Source organism: Eumetopias jubatus, unplaced genomic scaffold, assembly GCF_037043125.1.
Source record: "Eumetopias jubatus isolate StellerSeaLion01/CBP00866 unplaced genomic scaffold, mEumJub1_p1.0 scaffold_2, whole genome shotgun sequence".
In the NCBI taxonomy this organism is placed as follows: Eukaryota; Metazoa; Chordata; class Mammalia; order Carnivora; family Otariidae; genus Eumetopias; species Eumetopias jubatus.
Genome location: NW_028274808.1, coordinates 146,692,731 through 146,710,785, shown reverse-complemented (window position 1 = coordinate 146,710,785; position 18,055 = coordinate 146,692,731).

Genomic DNA, 18,055 nt, shown 5'->3' with positions numbered 1-18,055 from the left:
GTACCTCCCCCGGAACCCCTGCCCGACACCCCCCTACCACCACCAGATGCCACCCCCACACTCAGACACCATGGAGTTCTACCAGCGCCTGTCAACCGAGACACTCTTCTTCATCTTCTACTATCTGGAGGGCACGAAGGCGCAGTACCTGGCAGCCAAAGCCCTAAAGAAGCAGTCGTGGCGATTCCACACCAAGTACATGATGTGGTTCCAGGGGCACGAGGAGCCCAAGACCATCACGGATGAGTTTGAGCAGGGCACCTACATCTACTTTGACTACGAAAAGTGGGGCCAGCGGAAGAAGGAAGGCTTCACCTTTGAGTACCGCTACCTGGAGGACCGGGACCTCCAGTGACACTGGCCCCTCCCTCCACCCTCCCCTCCCCCCGCATGCTGACCCCCCTGCCCAGGCGAGGGCCCTGCCCTGGAAGACTGGGGGAGGCCCCAGGCCACGGGGCAGCCCTGGCCCCCAGGAAGCAGCCCCACCCTGGGGGCCTGGGGTTGAGGGCTGCCCCCTCCTCCCCTCCCCAGTGAGGGACATTTTTTGGTAAACCTATTTTCATTTTGAAAATATTTATGAATAAATAGTTTTATATGAAAAAAAAGTTTTTGATGTAGTGATTCATTGTTTTCATATAACACCCAGTGCTCCATGCAGTACATGCCCTCCTTAATACCCATCACCAAGCTAACCCATCCCCCCACACCCCTCCCCTCTAAAACCCTCAGTTTGTTTCTCAGAGTCCATAGTCTCTCATGGTTCATCTCTCCTTCTGATTACCCACCTTCATTTTTCCCCTTCCTTCTCCTAATGTCCTCCATGCTATTCCTTATGTTCTGCAAATAAGTGAAACCCTATCATAATTGACTTTCCCTGCTTGACTTATTTCACTTAGCATAATCTCCTCCAGTCCCATCCATGTTGATGTGAAAGTTGGGTATTCATCCTTTCTGATGGCTAATATTCCATTGTATACATGGACCACATTTTCTTTATCCATTCATCTGTTGAAGGGCATCTCGGCTCTTTCCACAGTTTGGCTATTGCAGACATTGCTTCTATGAACACTGGGGTGAGTATGGCCCTTCTTTTCACTACATCTGGGTCTTTAATGTAAACACCCAGTAGTGCAATTGCTGGGTCATAGGGTAGCTCTATTTTTAATTTTCTGAGGAACCTCCACACTGTTTTCCAAAGTGGCTGTACCAACTTGAATTCCCACCAACAGTGTAAGAGGGTTCCCCTTTCTCCACAACCTCTCCAACATTTGTTGTTTCTTGCCTTGTCAATTTTTGCCATTCTAACTGGTCTAAGGTGGTAGCTCAGTGTGGTTTTGATTTGAATTTCCCTGATGGCTAATGATGATGAACACTTTTTCATGTGTCTGTTAGCCATTTGTATGCCTTCTTTGGAGAAGTGTCTGCTCATGTCTTTTGCTCATTTTTTGACTTGACTATTTGTTCTTTGGGTGTTGAGTTTGAGAAGTTCTTTATAGATCTTGGAAATCAGCCCTTCGTCTGTAGTGTCATTTGCAAATATCTTCTCCCATTCTGTGGGTTGCCTCTTTGTTCTGTTGACTGTTTCCTTTGCTGTGCAGAAGCTTTTTATCTTGATGAAGTCCTAAAACTTCATTTTTGCTTTTGTTTCACTAGGCTTTGGAGATGTATCTTGAAAGAAGTTGCTGGGGCCGATGTGAAAGAGGTGACTGCCTATGTTCTCCTCTAGGATTTTGATGGGTTCCTGTCTCACATTGAGGTCTTTCATCCATTTTGAGTTTATCTTTGTGTATGGTGTTAGACAATGGTCGAGTTATTCTTCTGTATATAGCTATCCAATTTTCCCAGCACCATTTATTGAAGAGACTTTTTTCCTACTTTGTCGAAGATTATTTGACCATAGAGTTAAGGGTCCATATCTGGGCTCTCTATTCTGTTCCATTGGTCTATATGTCTGTTTTTGTGCCAGTACCATGCTGTCTTGATGACCAATGCTTTGTAAGCTTTGTAATATAGCTTGAAATCCAGCAATGTGATGCCCCCAGCTTTGTTGTTCTTTTTCAACAATTCCTTGGCAATTCGGGGTCTTTTCTGATTCCATACAAATTTTAGGTTTGCTCCAGCACTTTAAAAAATGTCATTGGAACTTTGACTGGGATGGCATTGAAGGTATAGATTGCTCTGGATAGCGTAGACATTTTAACAATGTTTATTCTTCTGATCCATGAGCATGGAATGTTTTTCCGTCTTTTTGTGTCTTCTTCAATTTCTTTCATGAGTGTTCTGTAGTTCCTAGAGTATAGATCCTTTACCTCTTTGGTTAGGTTTATTCAGAGGTATGTTAATGGTTTTTGGTCTCTTCACAGTATAGGGGAGGGAACATTCCTCAAGTTCATAAAATCCATCTATGAAAAACCCACAGTGAATATCATCCTCAATGCAGAAAAGATGAGAGCCTTTCCCTTAAGATCAGGAACATGTAAAGGATGCCCACTCTCACCACTATTGTTCAACATAGTACTAGAAGTCAACTAGTACTAGAAGAGCCCAGAAATAAAAGGTATCCAAATTGGCAAAGAAGAAGTCAAACTCTCTCCCTTCACAGATGACATGATACTTTATTTGGAAAATCCAAAAGACTCCACCCCCAAATTACTAGAACTCATACAGCAATTCAGCAATGTGGCAGGATACAAAATCAATGCACAGAAATCAGTTGCTTTCTTATACACTAACAATGCAACTTTAGAAAGAGAAATTAGAGAAACGATTCCATTTACAATAACACAAAAAATCATCTTTTCTCTTATCTGTGGGGAAGCTTTGAATTTTTATTCATGGCATTTGCTTAAAGAGTTATCAAGGAGAGTATCAAAAAAAATAATCATAAATTCACTCCCAAAGACTATGATTGTGTATCTTTCACAGAGCATACATAACAGCAGCAAGCACTAAAAAAATTACTTCAAAGGGGTGACTGGGTGGCTCAGTTGTTAAGTGTCTGCCTTCTGCTCAGGTCATTAATCCAGGGTCCTGGGATCAAGCCCCGCATCGGGCTCCCTGCTCCGTGGGAAGCCTGCTTCTCCCTCTCCGACCCACCCTGCTTGTGTTCCCTCTCTCACTGTGTCTCTCTCTGTCAAATAAATAAATAAAATCTTTAAAAAAAAATTTACTTCAAAGCCCTTTATTTAAGCATTATTTAAGTATAATAAAGTTCTTCTTTAATAAACAATGTATATTAGCATTACCAAACAGAAGTAAATGCCTGCCAATGATAGGAAAGCTATAACAAAAAAAAAACTTTTTCATTTTCTCTATTTAATAAAAGCTTCAAATGACCATTTCTTTCTGTTTGTGGTACATAAAAGAATCTAAGAGCCCCTCCATTTCAATTAAAAGGATATGTATGATAAATTAAATGCAGTGATTAGATCTAGCAACATATAAAAGAAAGAACTCAGATGCACCACCAATACCTTTTTTTTAAAGATTTTATTTATTTATTTGACAGAAAGAGACACAGCGAGAGAGGGAACACAAGCAGGGGGAGTGGGAGAGGGAGAAGCAGGCTTCCTGATGAGCAGGAACACGTATATTGCCCACCTGTCCACCAATTTGCAGGCTTTTCTACACGCAGTTAAAATACCAAGTACAGAAGATGGCGGAGGAGTAGGAGACCTGGATTTCATCTGGTCTCAGGAATTCAGCTGAATAGGGATCAAACCATTCTAAACACCTACGAACTCAACAGGAGATCGAAGAGGAGAGTAGCAACAACTCTCTGAACAGAGAAGCTACCACTTACTGGAAGGTAGGACGTGCGGAGAAGTGAATCCGAGGCGATATTTGGGAGGATAGACGGCGGGGAAGGGGGACCCCGTCGGCCGCTTCTGGCAAGTGATAGAGCCGCAGAGCACAAAATTGGAACCTTTAGAAGTTGGCTCCGCTAAAGGACGTCACTGCAGTGGCTAAGCGGGGGTGGAATGAATCCTCCTGGGACAGTGTGGTCTCCCGACCCTCGGGGTCACAGAAAGACCAGGGGTGCCTGAGTGCAGCAGAGCTCCCAGGTATCGGAGCAGGGAAGCCAGCTGCAGACACAGAGCCGAGGCGCGGGCTCTCAGCTCGGGGTTGCCGTAAACTGTGATCCGCCGGCCAGTCGGGCCACTGCTCCTCCAGCAGGGACCCAACAAGCGGCAGAGCCGGGGAGACTCCCCTTCCTCCCATGGGAGGAGCGGCACGGGAGTGCACCGCAAGGATCTACTGGGTTTGGAGACTCCACACAGGGTCGGGTGCCAGAGACAGAAACGCTCGGTCACAGGCCGGGTGAGCACGGAGTGCGGCTGGAGACCAGGGAGACTAGAGTGACTGCTTTTCTCTGGGGGCGCACTGAGGAGCGGGGCCCCAAGTTCTCAGCTTCTCTGGGTGGAGGTTGGGAGGCCACCATTTTCCCCCTGGTCCTCCAAAGCTGTAAAAGACCTTGCAGGGAACAAAAGCTCCTGAAAGCAAACCCGAGCAGCTTGCTTAGCCCGGACGGACAAGGGAGGGGCAATTCAGCCTCCAGCAAAGACATTTGGAAACCACGGCAACAGGCCCCTCCCCCAGAAGATTAGCACGAACAGCCAGCAAGCCAAGACCAAGCTTACCGATCAAGGAGAACGGGAGAACTCCAGCGCTAGGGGAATACGGCACATAGAATTCATGGCTTTTTTTACCATGATTGATTAGTTCATCAAAGTTAGTTTTTTTAACTGTTTTTTTATTTTTCTTTTTCCCTTTTTCAACCAACATCTTATCAATCCCTTTTAAAAAAAAAAACATTTTTTATTTTTCATTTTTAGAGTCATATTTTATCCCTTCATAGTAGTTACCCTTATTTTTGGCTATATATATAAGTTGTTCTCTCTTTAAAATTTGGAGATACAGTTTCTTCTAAAAGATCAAAATATACCCTAAATCGCTAGTGTATGCCTTTGTTCTAGTCTCCTGCCTGATCACATTCTCTCCCCTTTTTTTAATCTTCTTTCTTTTTTCAAACACCTTATCATTTCCTTTTATAAAATCTTTTATACTTTTCATCTTTACAGTCATCTTCCATCCCTTCATTCTATCAACCCTTATTTTATACATATATGTCTTTCTTCCTTTAAAATTTTAGGAGGCACTTATTTCTAACAGACCAAAATACGCCCAAAATCTAGTGTGTGGCACTGATCTATGTACTAGCCTGATCATATTTGATCATATTCTGATTTTTTATATTTTTCTGTTTTTGTTTTTCTGTTTTCTTTTTTTTTTCTCTTTTTTCTTTCTTTCCCTTCCTTTTCCCCTGCTTTCAGGTCTTTTCTGATTTATATAGAGTATATTTGCTGGGGACGTTGTTAACCTGTTAGCATTTTGTTCTCTCATTCATCTATTCTCCTCTGGACAAAATGACAAGACGAAAAAAATCACCTCAGCAAAAAGAACAAGAGGTACTACCATCAGCCAGGGACCTACTCAATGCGTACATTAGTACGATGTCGGGCATAGAGTTGAGAATCATAACTTTAAAGATACTACCTGGGCTTGAGAAAAGCCTGGAAGTTATTAGAGAAAGCTTTTCTGGAGAAATAAAAGAACTAAAAATCTAACCAAGTCGAAATCAAAAAGGCAATTAATGAGGTGCAATCAAAAATGGGGGCACTAACTGCTAGGATAAATGAGGCAGAAGAGAGAATCAGTGATATAGAAGACCAAAAGATGGAAAATAAAGAGGCTGAGAAAAAGAGAGATAAACAACTGCAGGATCACGAGGGCACAATTCGAGAGATAAGTGATATGATAAGACGAAACAACATTAGAATAATTGGGATCCCAGAAGAAGAATAAAGAGAGAGAGGGGCAGAAGGTATATTGGAGCAAATAATAGCAGAGAACTTCCCTAATGTGAGGAAGGAAACAGGCATCAAAATACAGGAGGCACAGAGACCCTTCTCAAAATCAATAATAATAGGTCAACACCCCGGCATCTAAGAGAAAACTTAGGAGTCTCAGAAACAAAGAGAAAATCCTGAAAGCAGCTCGGGAGAAGAGGTATGTAACCTACAATGGTAGAAATATTAGATTGGCAACAGACCTATCCACAGAGACCTGGCAGGCCAGAAAGGACTGGCATGATATTTTCAGAGAACGAAACGAGAAAAATATGCAACCAAGAATGCTATATCCACCTAGGCTGTCATTGAAAATAGAAGGAGAGATAAAAAGATTCCAGGACAAACAAAAACTAAAGGAATTTGCAAACACGAAACCAGCCCTCCAAGAAATATTGAAAGGGGTCCTCTAAGCAAAGAGAGAACCTAAAAGCAGCATAGATCAGAAAGGAACACAGACAATATACAGTAACAGTCACCTTACAGGCCATACAATGGCACTAAATTCATACCTTTCAATAGTTACCCTGAATGAAAATGAGCTAAATGCCCCAATCAAAAGACACAGGCTATCAGATTGGATTAAAAAACAAGACCCATCAATATGCTGTCTGCAAGAGACTCATTTTAGACCCAAAGACACCCCCAGATTGAAAGTGAGGGGGTGGAAAACCATTTACCATGCTAATGGACACCAAAAGGAAGCTGGGGTGGCAATCCTTATATCAGAGAAATTAGATTTTAAACCAAAGACTGTAATAAGAGATGAGGAAGGACACTATATCCTACTTAAAGGGTGTATCCAACAAGAAGATCTAACAATTGTAAATATCTATGCCCCGAACATGGGAGCAGCCAATTATATAAGGCAATTAATAACAAAAGCAAAGAAACACATTGACAGCAATACAATAATAGTGGGGGACTTTAACACCCCCCTGACCGAGATGGACAGATCATCTAAGCAAAAGATTGACAAGGAAATAAAGACTTTAAATGACACACTGGACCAAATGGCCTTCACAGACATATTCAGAACATTCCATCCCAAAGAAATGGAATAGACATTCTTCTCTAGTGCCCATGGAACATTCTCCAGAATAGATCACATCCTAGGTCACAAATCAGGTCTCAACTGGTACCAAAAGATTGGGATCATTCCCTACATATTTTCAGACCACAATGCTTTGAAAGTAGAACTAAATCGCAAGAGGAAAGTCGGAAAGAACTCAAATACATGGAGGCTAAAGAGCATCCTACTAAAAGAATGAATGGGTCAACCAAGAAATTAAAGAAGAATTTAAAAAATTCATGGAAACCAATGAAAATGAAAACACAAGTGTTCAAAATCTTTGGGATACAGCAAAGGCAGTCCTGAGAGGAAAGTATATAGCAACACAAGCCTTTCTCAAGAAACAAGAAAGGTCTCAAATACACAACCTAACCCTACACCTAAAGGAGCTGGAGAAAGAACAGCAAATAAAGCCCAAACCCAGCAGGAGAAGAGAAATAATCAAGATCAGAGCAGAAATCAATGAACTAGAAACCAAAAGAACAGTAAAACAGATCAACGAAACTAGGAGCTGGTTCTTTGAAAGAATTAACAAGATGGATAAACCCCTGGCCAGACTTATCAAAAAGAAAAGAGAAATGACCCAAATCAACAAAATCATGAATGAAAGAGGAGAGATCACAACAAACACCAAAGAAATACAAACAATTCTAAGAACATATTATGAGCAACTCTATGCCAGCAAATTAGATAACCTGGAAAAAATGGGTGCATTCCTAGAGATGTATCAACTACCAAAATTGAACCAGGAAGAAATAGAAAACCTGAACAGACCAATAACCATTAAGGAAATTGAAGTAGTCATCAAAAATCTCCCAACAAACAAAAGCCCAGGGCCAGATGGCTTCCCAAGGGAATTCTATCAGACATTTAAAGAAGAATTAATACCTATTCTCCTAAAACTGTTCCAAAAAATAGAAATGGAAGGAAAACTTCCAAACTCATTTTATGAGGCCAGCATTACCTTGATCCCAAAACCAGACAAAGACCCCATCAAAAAGAAGAATTACAGACCAATATCCTGGATGACATGGATGCAAAAATTCTCACCAAAATACTAGCCAATAGGATCCAACAGTACATTAAAAGGATTATTCGCCACGACCAAGTGGGATTTATCCCTGGGCTGCAAGGCTGCTTCAACATCCGCAAATCAATCAATGTGATACAATACATTAACAAAAGAAAGAACAAGAATCATACGATCCTCTCAATAGATGCAGAAAAAGCATTTGACAAAGTACAGCATTCTTTCTTGATCAAAACTCTTCAGAGTATAGGGATAGAGGGCACATACCTCAATATCATAAAAGCCATCTATGAAAAACCTACAGCGAATATCATTCTCAATGGGGAAAAGCTGAGAGCTTTTCCCCTAAGGTCAGGAACACGGCAGGGATGTCCACTATCACCACTGCTATTCAACATAGTATTAGAAGTCCTAGCCACAGCAATCAGACAACAAAAAGAAATCAAAGGAATCCAAATCGGCAAAGAGGAAGTCAAACTCTCACTCTTTGCAGATGATATGATACTTTATGTGGAAAACCCAAAAGATTCCACCCCAAAAGTGCTAGAACTCATACAGGAATTCGGTAAAGTAGCAGGATATAAAATCAATGCACAGAAATCAGTGGCATTCCTATACACCAACAACAAGACAGAAGAGAGAGAAATCAAGGAGTTGATCCCATTTACAATTGCACCCAAAACCATAAGATACCTAGGAAAAAATTTAACCAAAGAGGCAAAGGATCTGTACTCAGAAAACTATAAAATACTCATGAAAGAAACTGAAGAAGACACAAAGAAATGGAAAAACGTTCCATGCTCATGGATTGGAAGAACCAACATTGTGAAGATGTCAATACTACCTAGAGCAATCTACACATTCAATGCAATCCCCATCAAAATACCATCCAGTTTTTTCAAAGAAATAGAACAAATAATCCTAAAATTTATACGGAACCAAAAGAGACCCCGAATAGCCAGAGGAATATTGAAAAAGAAAAGCAAAGCTGGGGCACCTGGGTGGCTCAGTTGGGGTTAAGCAACTGCCTTCAGCTCAGGTCATGATGCTGGAGTCCCGGGATCAAGTCCTACATCGGGCTTCCTGCTCAGCAGGGAGTCTGCTTCTCCCTCTGACCCTCTTCCCTCTCGTGCTTTCTCTCTCTCATTCTCTTTCTGAAATAAATAAATAAAATCTTAAAAAAAAAAAAGAAAAGAAAAGAAAAGCTGGCGGCATCACAATTCCGGACTTTCAGCTCTATTACAAAGCTCTCATCATCAAGACAGTATGGTACTGGCACAAAAACAGACACATCGATCAATGGAACAGAATCGAGAGCCCAGAAATGGACCCTCAACTCTATGGTCAACTCATCTTTGACAAAGCAGGAAAGAATGTCCAATGACAAAAAGACAGTCTCTTCAAGAAATGGTGTTGGGAAAATTGGACAGCCACATGCAATAGAATGAAACTGGACCATTTCCTTACACCACACACAAAAATAGACTCAAAATGGTTGAAAGACCTAAACGTGAGACAGGAGTCCATCAACATCCTAAAGGAGAACACAGGTAGCAACCTCTTCGACCTCAGCTGCAGCAACTTCTTCCTAGAAACATCGCCAAAGGCAAGGGAAGCAAGGGCAAAAATGAACTATTGGGATTTCATCAAGATAAAAAGCTTTTGCACAGCAAAAGAAACAGTCCACAAAACCAAAAGACAACCGACAGAATGGGAGAAAATATTTGCAAATGACATATCAGATAAAGGGCTAGTATCCAAAATCTATAAAAAACTTATCAAACTCAACACCCAAAGAACAAATAATCCAATCAAGAAATGGGCAGAAGACATGAACAGACATTTTTCCAAAGAAGACATCCAAATGGCCAACAGACACATGAAAAAGTGCTCAACAACGCTCAGCATCAGGGAAATCCAAATCCAAATCTCAATGAGATACCACCTCACACCAGTCGGAATAGCTAAAATTAACAAGTCAGGAAACGACAGATGTTGGCGCACATGTGGAGAAAGGGAAACCTTTCTGTTGGTGGGAATGCAACCTGGTGCAATCCCACTGGAAAACAGTATGGAAGTTCCTCAAACAGTTGAAAATAGAGCTACCGTACGATCCAGCAATTGCACTACTGGGTATTTACCACAAAGATACAAATGTAGGGATCCGAAGAGGTACGTGCACCCCAATGTTTATAGCAGCAATGTCCACAATAGCCAAACTGTGGAAAGAGCCAAGATGTCCATCGATAGATAAAAGGATAAAGAAGATGTGGTATATATACACAATGGAATATTATGCAGCCATCAAAAGAAATGAGATCTTGCCATTTGCAACGACATGGATGGAACTGGAGGGTGTTATGCTGAGTGAAATAAGTCAATCAGAGAAAGACATGTATCATATGACTTCACTGATATGAGGAATTCTTAATCTCAGGAAACAAACTGAGGGTTGCTGGAGTGGTGGGGGGTGGGAGGGATGGGGTGGCTGGGTGATAGACACTGGGTAGGGTATGTGCTATGGTGAGCGCTGTGAATTGTGCAAGACTGTTGAATCACAGATCTGTACTTCTGAAACAATGCAAGGTATGTTAAGAAAAAAGAAAAGAAGAAGATAGCAGGAGGGGAAGAATGAAGGGGAGTAAGTCAGAGGGGGAGACGAACCATGAGAGACGATGGACTCTGGGAAACAAACTGAGGGTTCTAGAGGGGAGGAGGGTGGGGGGATGGGTTAGCCTGGTGATGGGTATTAGGGAGGGCACATTCTGCATGGAGCACTGGGTGTTATGCACAAACAATGAATCATGGAACACTACTTCAAAAACTAATGATGTAATATATGGTGATTAACATAACAATAAAAAATTAAAAAAATATACCAAGTACAGTGAAGCTCCCAGAGCCACCTATGAAATCTCCCGTGTCACGCCACATGAATCAAAAAAGTATGGAGGAGCCTCTTCTTCCCTCTGGGGGTCACAGAACTGAGACAATGAAGAACCCCAGGATCCCTCACTCTTTCCAAAGTCTACTGTAGAGGACAGAGCTTAACCAGCTTTTTTTCCATTGCAAACTTAGGCACAGGCAGCAGTATAAATGCAGGGCCACAGTGCCAAACTCTATGACTGAAAGCTAAATTAAACAGTGGTATTCAAACAAGAAAGGAATTCTGGACACAGAAGAAATTAAACATTGGCTTTGGGAGATTGCTCCAATTGACAGAATTACTTCAACTGTGGTTTTGTACATTAGCTAGTCTCCTGGCTAGAAGTCATCCTTCTTGAAGGAAAGATAAATCATTAGCTAAATAAATAAAACTGGCCATTGTTCTTAAAAAAACATACTAAGCCTTGCTCACTGCTACTTAAACCGTTAAACTTGACCAGTATTAGAAGTATTAAATAGCAATTATTAACCAATACTAGGTGTTGGTTTTATTTTTATCATAATGTTTAAATTTGAATGAGAGAAACAGAAACAAAAGAAAAAAGTAAAATTTTCAGAGAATCCTTAAACTTCATTCTCCCACCAAATCTTTTTATTTTGCTTGGTTATTTTTTTAGGTGGGTTTTTTTTATTATGTTATGTTAATCACCATACAGTACATCATTAGTTTTTGATGTACTGTTCCAAGATTCATTGTTTGCGTATAACACCCAGTGCTCCATGCACTATGCGCCCTATTTAATACCCATCACAAGGCTAACCCATCCCCCCAACCCCCTCCCCTCTAGAACTCCAGTTTGTTTCTTAGAGTCCATCGTCTATCATGTTCGTCTTCCCCTACAAATTCCCCCCTTCATTTTTCCATTCCTTTTTTTTTTAACATACAATGTATTATTTGTTTCAGAGGTACAGTCTGTGATTCAACAGTCTTAAACAATTCACAGCACTCACCATAGCACATACCCTCCCCAATATCTATCACCCAGCCACCCCATCCCTCCCACCCACCACCACTCCAGCAACACTCAGTTTATTTCCTGAGATTAAGAATTCCTCATATCAGTGAAATCATATGATACATGTCTTTCTCTGATTCATTTATTTCGCTCAGCATAATACCCTCCAGTTCTATCCACATTGTTGCAAATGGCAAGATTTCATTCCTTTTGATGGCTGAATAATATTCCATTGTGTATATATATCACATCTTGTTTATCCATTCATCTGTTGATGGACATCTTGGCTCTTTCCATAGTTTGGCTATTGTGGACATTGCTGCTATAAACATCAGGGTGCACATACCCCTTCAGGGCCCTACATTTGTATCTTTGTGGTAAATACCCAGTAGTGTAATTGCTGGATTGTACGGTAGCTCTATTTTCAACTTTTTGAGGAACCTCCATACTGTTTTCCAGAGTGGCTGCACCAGGTTGCATTCCCACCAACAGAAAGGTTTCCCTTTCTCCACATGCGCGCCAACATCTGTCGTTTCCTGACTTGTTAATTTTAGCCATTCCGACTGGTGTGAGGTGGTATCTCATTGAGGTTTGGATTTGGATTTCCCTGATGCCGAGCGATGTGGAGCACTTTTTCATGTGTCTGTTGGCCATCTGGATGTCTTCTTTGGAAAAATGTCTGTTCATGTCTTCTGCCCATTTCTTGATTGGATCATTTTTTCTTCGGGTATTGACTTTGATAAGTTCTTTATAGATTTTGGATACTAGCCCTTTATCTGATATGTCATTTGCAAATATTTTCTCCCATTCTGTCAGTTCTCTTTTGGTTTTGTTGACTGTTTCTTTTGCTATGCAAAAGCTTTTTATCTTGATGAAGTCCCAATAGTTCATTTTTGCCCTTGCTTCCCTTGCCTTTGGCGATGTTTCTAGGAAGAAGTTGCTGCGGCTGAGGTCGAAGAGTTGCTGCCTGGGTTCTCCTTTAGGATATTGATAGACTCCTGTCTCACATTTAGGTCTTTCAACCGTTTTGAGTCTATTTTTGTGTGTGGTGTAAGGAAATGGTCCAGTTTCATTCTTCTGCATGTGGCTGTCCAATTTTCCCAACACCATTTGTTGAAGAGACTTTTTTCCATTGGACTTTATAAAGTTAAGGGTCTATTTCTGGGCTATCTATTCTGTTCCATTGATCTATGTGCCTGTTTTTGTGCCAGTACCATACTGTCTTGATGATGACAGCTTTGTAATAGAGTTTGAAGTCCGGAAATGTGATGCCACCAGCTTTGCTTTTCTTTTTCAACATTCCTCTGGATATTCGGGGTCTTTTCTGGTTCCATACAAATTTTAGGATTATTTGTTCCATTTCTTTGAAAAAACTGAATGGTATTTTGATAGGGATTGCATTAAACGTGTAGATTGCTCTAAGAAGCATTGACATCTTCACAATATTGATTCTTCCAATCCATGAGCTGGAAGGTTTTTCCATTTCTTCGTGTCTTCCTCAATTTCTTTCATGAGTATTCTATAGTTTCCTGAGTACAGATTCTTTGCCTCTTTGGTTAAATTTATTCCTAGGTATCTTATGGTTTTGGGTGCAATTGTAAATGGGATCAACTCCTTAATTTCTCTTTCTTCTGTCTTGTTGTTTGTGTATAGGAATGCCTCTGATTTCTGTGCGTTGATTTTATAGCCTGCCACTTACTGAATTCCTGTATGAGTTCTAGCAGTTTTGGGGTGGAGTCTTTTGGGTTTTCCACATAAAGTATCATATCATCTGCAAACAGTGAGAGTTTGACTTCTTCTTTGCCAATTCAGATGCCTTTTATTTCTTTTTATTGTCTGATTGCTGTGGTTAGAGCCTCTAATACTATGTTCAATAGCAATGGTGATAGTGGACATCCCTGCCATGTTCCTGATCTTAGGGCGAAAGCTCTCGGTTTTTCTCCAGTGAGAATGATATTTGCTGTGGATTTTTCATAGACGGCTTTAATGATATTAAGGTATGTACCCTCTATCCCTATACTCTGAAGAATTTTGATCAAGAAAGGATGCTTATTTTGTCAAATGCTCTTTCTGCATCTATTCAGAGGATCGTATGATTCTTGTTCTTCCTTTTATTAATGTATTTTATCAAACTGATTGATTTGTGGATATTGAACCAACCTTGCAGCCCAGGGTTAAATCCCACTTGGTCGTGGTGAATAATCCTTTTAATGTACTTTTGGATCATATTGGCTAGTATTTTGGTGAGAATTTTTGCATCCATGTTCATCAAGGATATTGGTCTGTAATTCTTTTTGAAGCGGTCTTTGTCTGATTTTGGGATCAAGGTAATGGTGACCCCATAAAATGAGTTTGGAAGTTTTCCTTCCATTTCTATTTTTCGGAACAGTTTCAGATGAATAGGTATTAATTCTTTAAATGTTTGGTAGAATTCCCCTGGGAAGACATCTGGCCCTGGGTTTTTGTTTGTTTGGAGATTTTTGATAACTGCTTCAATTTCCTTAGTGGTTATAGGTCTGTTCAGGTTTTCTATTTCTTCCTGGTTCAATTTTGGTAGCTGACACATCTCTCGGAATGCATCCGTTTCTTCCAGATTATCTAATTTGCTGGCATAGAGTTGTTCATAATATGTTCTTAGAATTGTATTTCTTTGGTGTTGGTTGTGATCTCTCCTCTTTCATTCATGATTTGTTGATTTGGGTCATTTCTCTTTTCTTTTTGACAAGTCTGGCCAGGGGTTTATCAATCTTGTTAATTCTTTCAAAGAACCAGCTCCTAGTTTCGTTGATCTGTTCTACTGTTCTTTTGGTTTCTAGTTCATTGATTTCTGCTCCTATCTTGATTATTTCTCTTCTCCTGCTGGGTTTAGGCTTTATTTGCTGTTCTTTCTCCAGCTCCTTCAGGTGTAGGGTTAGGTTGTGTATTTGAGACCTTTCTTGTTTCTTGAGAAAGGCTTGTATTGCTATATACTTTCCTCTCAGGACTGCCTTTGCTGTATCCCAAAGATTTTGAACACTTGTGTTTTCATTTTCATTGGTTTCCATGAATTTTTTAAATTCTTCTTTAATTTCCTGGTTGACCCGATGCTCTTTAGCCTCCATGTATTTGAGTTCTTTCCGACTTTCCTCTTGCGATTGAGTTCTAGTTTCAAAGCATTGTGGTCTGAAAATATGCGGGGAATAATCCCAATCTTTTGGTACCGGTTGAGACCTGATTTGTGACCTAGGATGTGATCTATTCTGGAGAATGTTCCATGAGCACTAGAGAAGAATGTCTATTCTGTTGCTTTTGGATGGAATGTTCTGCATATATCTGTGAAGTCCATTTGGTCCAGTGTGTCATTTAAAGTCTTTATTTCCTTGTTGATCTTTTGCTTAGATGATCTGTCCATTTCAGTCAGGGGGGTTTTAAAGTCCCCCACTATTATTGTATTGTTGTCAATGTGTTTCTTTGTTTTTGTTATTAATTGGCTTATATAATTGGCTACTCCCATATTAAGGGCATAGATATTACAATTGTTAGATCTTCTTGTTGAATAGACCCTTTAAGTAGGATATAGTGTCCTTCCTCATCTCTTATTACAGTCTTTGGTTTAAAATCTAATTTTTCTGATATAAGGATTGCCACCCCAGCTTTCTTCTGGTGTCTGTTAGGATGGTAAATTGTTTTCCACTCCCTCACTTTCAATCTTGGCAGTGTCTTTGGGTCTAAAATGAGTCTCTTGCAGACAGCATATCAACGGGTCTTGCTTTTTTATCCAATCTGATACCCTGTGTCTTTTGATTGGGGCATTTAGCCCATTTACATTCAGGGTAATTATTGAAAGATATGAATTTAGTGCCATTGTATTGCCTGTAAGGTGACTGTTACTGTATATTGTCTCTGTTCCTTTCTGGTCTATGTTACTTTTAGGCTCTCTTTGTTTAGAGGACCCCTTTCAGTATTTCTTGTAGGGCTGGTTCCGTGTTTGCAAAGTCCTTTAGTTTTTTTTTGTCCTGGAAGCTTTTTATCTCGCCTTCTATTTTCAATGACAGCCTAGCTGGATATAGTATTCTTGGCTGCATATTTTTCTCATTTAGTGCTCTGAATATATCATGTCAGTCCTTTCTGGCCTGCCAGGTCTCTGTGGATAGGTCTGTTGCCAATCTAATGTTTCTGCCATTGTAGGTTACAGATCTCTTATCCCGAGCTGCTTTCAGGATTTTCTCTTTGTCTCTGAGACTCGTAAGTTTTACTATTAGATGTCAGGGTATTGACCTATTTTTATTGATTTTGAGGGGGTTTCTCTGTGTCTCCTGCATTTTGATGCCTGTTTCCTTCCCCAAATTAGGGAAGTTCTCTGCTATAATTTGCTCCAGTATATCTTCTGCTCCTCTCTCCCTTTCTTCTTCTTCTGGGATCCCAATTATTCTAGCTTGCTTTGTTATTTTCCTATTTTTTTGATCAGTGCAATTTAAAAGGTGGCAGCATGACAGAGTAAATAACAGAGTAAAATGAGAATCAGTGAATCAGGGTTCTAATCCAGTTTTGGCCACTAATTAAATTTATTCTGTGATTTTGAATTTTAAATAACTTTATTTCTTTGTAAGTAATACAATTAGTTAACTAGGTAACTTCTAAGTTTTTCTGCTGTTCAATGGTTCTAAGCTAATCAAATAGAAATTCACTTCCTCTTCATATCTTCTCTAATCATTAATTAGCTTAAATAGGATTGCTAGTCCCAAAAATATAGCTGACAAGAGAGTCAAACAGAGGTGGCTTTTCTAACAGGAACTCAGAAAGGTAAGGGCAGAACAGTGAAGATGATTTGGCCCAAAGGGAATTTTGCAAACCTATAAAACTTGAATGTCAATTTTCAAAGTCTTCTAGATTCGGGATAGTAAGATTTTAGAAGAGAACACACTCTACTAGTTTGTACTACCATTATAGTACAACCTCAAAGTCAGATAAACCAGAAATAGCCTATTTCATCCACCATCACTACCAGTGGACTGCAAGAAAATAGACCTTGATGCTGAAGAAAGCAGAGAGAAGAAAAAATGACCCCAGAGAAGATGTAACTACAAGTCATCCTTGTCCAGATTAGCAGCCTAAATTTGTGCAGTTTATGCAGTCAAAAAAAATTCATCCTGGACTACACTATAAATCAATTTGACCTAATGGATCTTTATAGAACACTCCATCAAACAACAGAATACATATTCTTTTCAAAGGACTGTGGAGCAGTCACCAAGATAGACCATGATTTTTTTTTTTTTTTTTTTTTGAGAGAGAGAGAGACAGAGACAGAGGCAGGCAGAGTCAGGATGAGAGAAAATCCCAAGCAGGCTCTATGCCCAGTGTGTGAGCCTGACACAGGGCTCAATCTCACAACCCCGAGGTCACAATCTGAGCTGAAATCAAGAGTAAGATGCCCAAAAGCAACTAAGCCACCTAGGCGTCCTGACCATGAAAAAATTTTTAAAGTCTCAATAACTAACCTTATGAGATCTGATATCACAAACACAACAAAATTAAGCTAAAATGAAACAATAGCAAAATAGATGAAAAATCTCCTAAAAATTAGAAATTAAATGACATTTTTAAAATTATCCACCAATTAAAGAATAAATCCAAAGACAAATTTAAAAATATCTTCAACTAAATATAAAGAAAAACACAATACATGTCATATTTGTGGGATGTAGCTAAAACAGTGTTTAGGGAAATTTTATATTACTAAATGCTTATATCAGAAAAGAAGAAAGGTCTCAAATCAAAGACATCAGCTTCATCTTAGGAAACCAGAAGACAGATATATTAAACCTAAAATAGTCTGAAGAAAGAAAATAATACAAATGGGTACAAAAGCAGGCAAAAATAAAGAAAATCAATTAAACCAAAAGCTGCTTCTTTGAGAAGATGAATAAAATTACTGAACCATTTAGCCAGTCTGATCAGAGAAAAAAGAGAAGACACAAGTTACCAAAATCACAGATGAGAGGAGAAAAACACTACAAACTTGTTAAACATTAAATGATTAATAAGGAATATTATGATCAACTTTATGTCAATAACTTTGACAACTTAGATGGATCACAACAATTTCCTCAAAAGACAGAAACTACCAAAGCTCATGCAGGAAGAAACAGATAAACTGAAT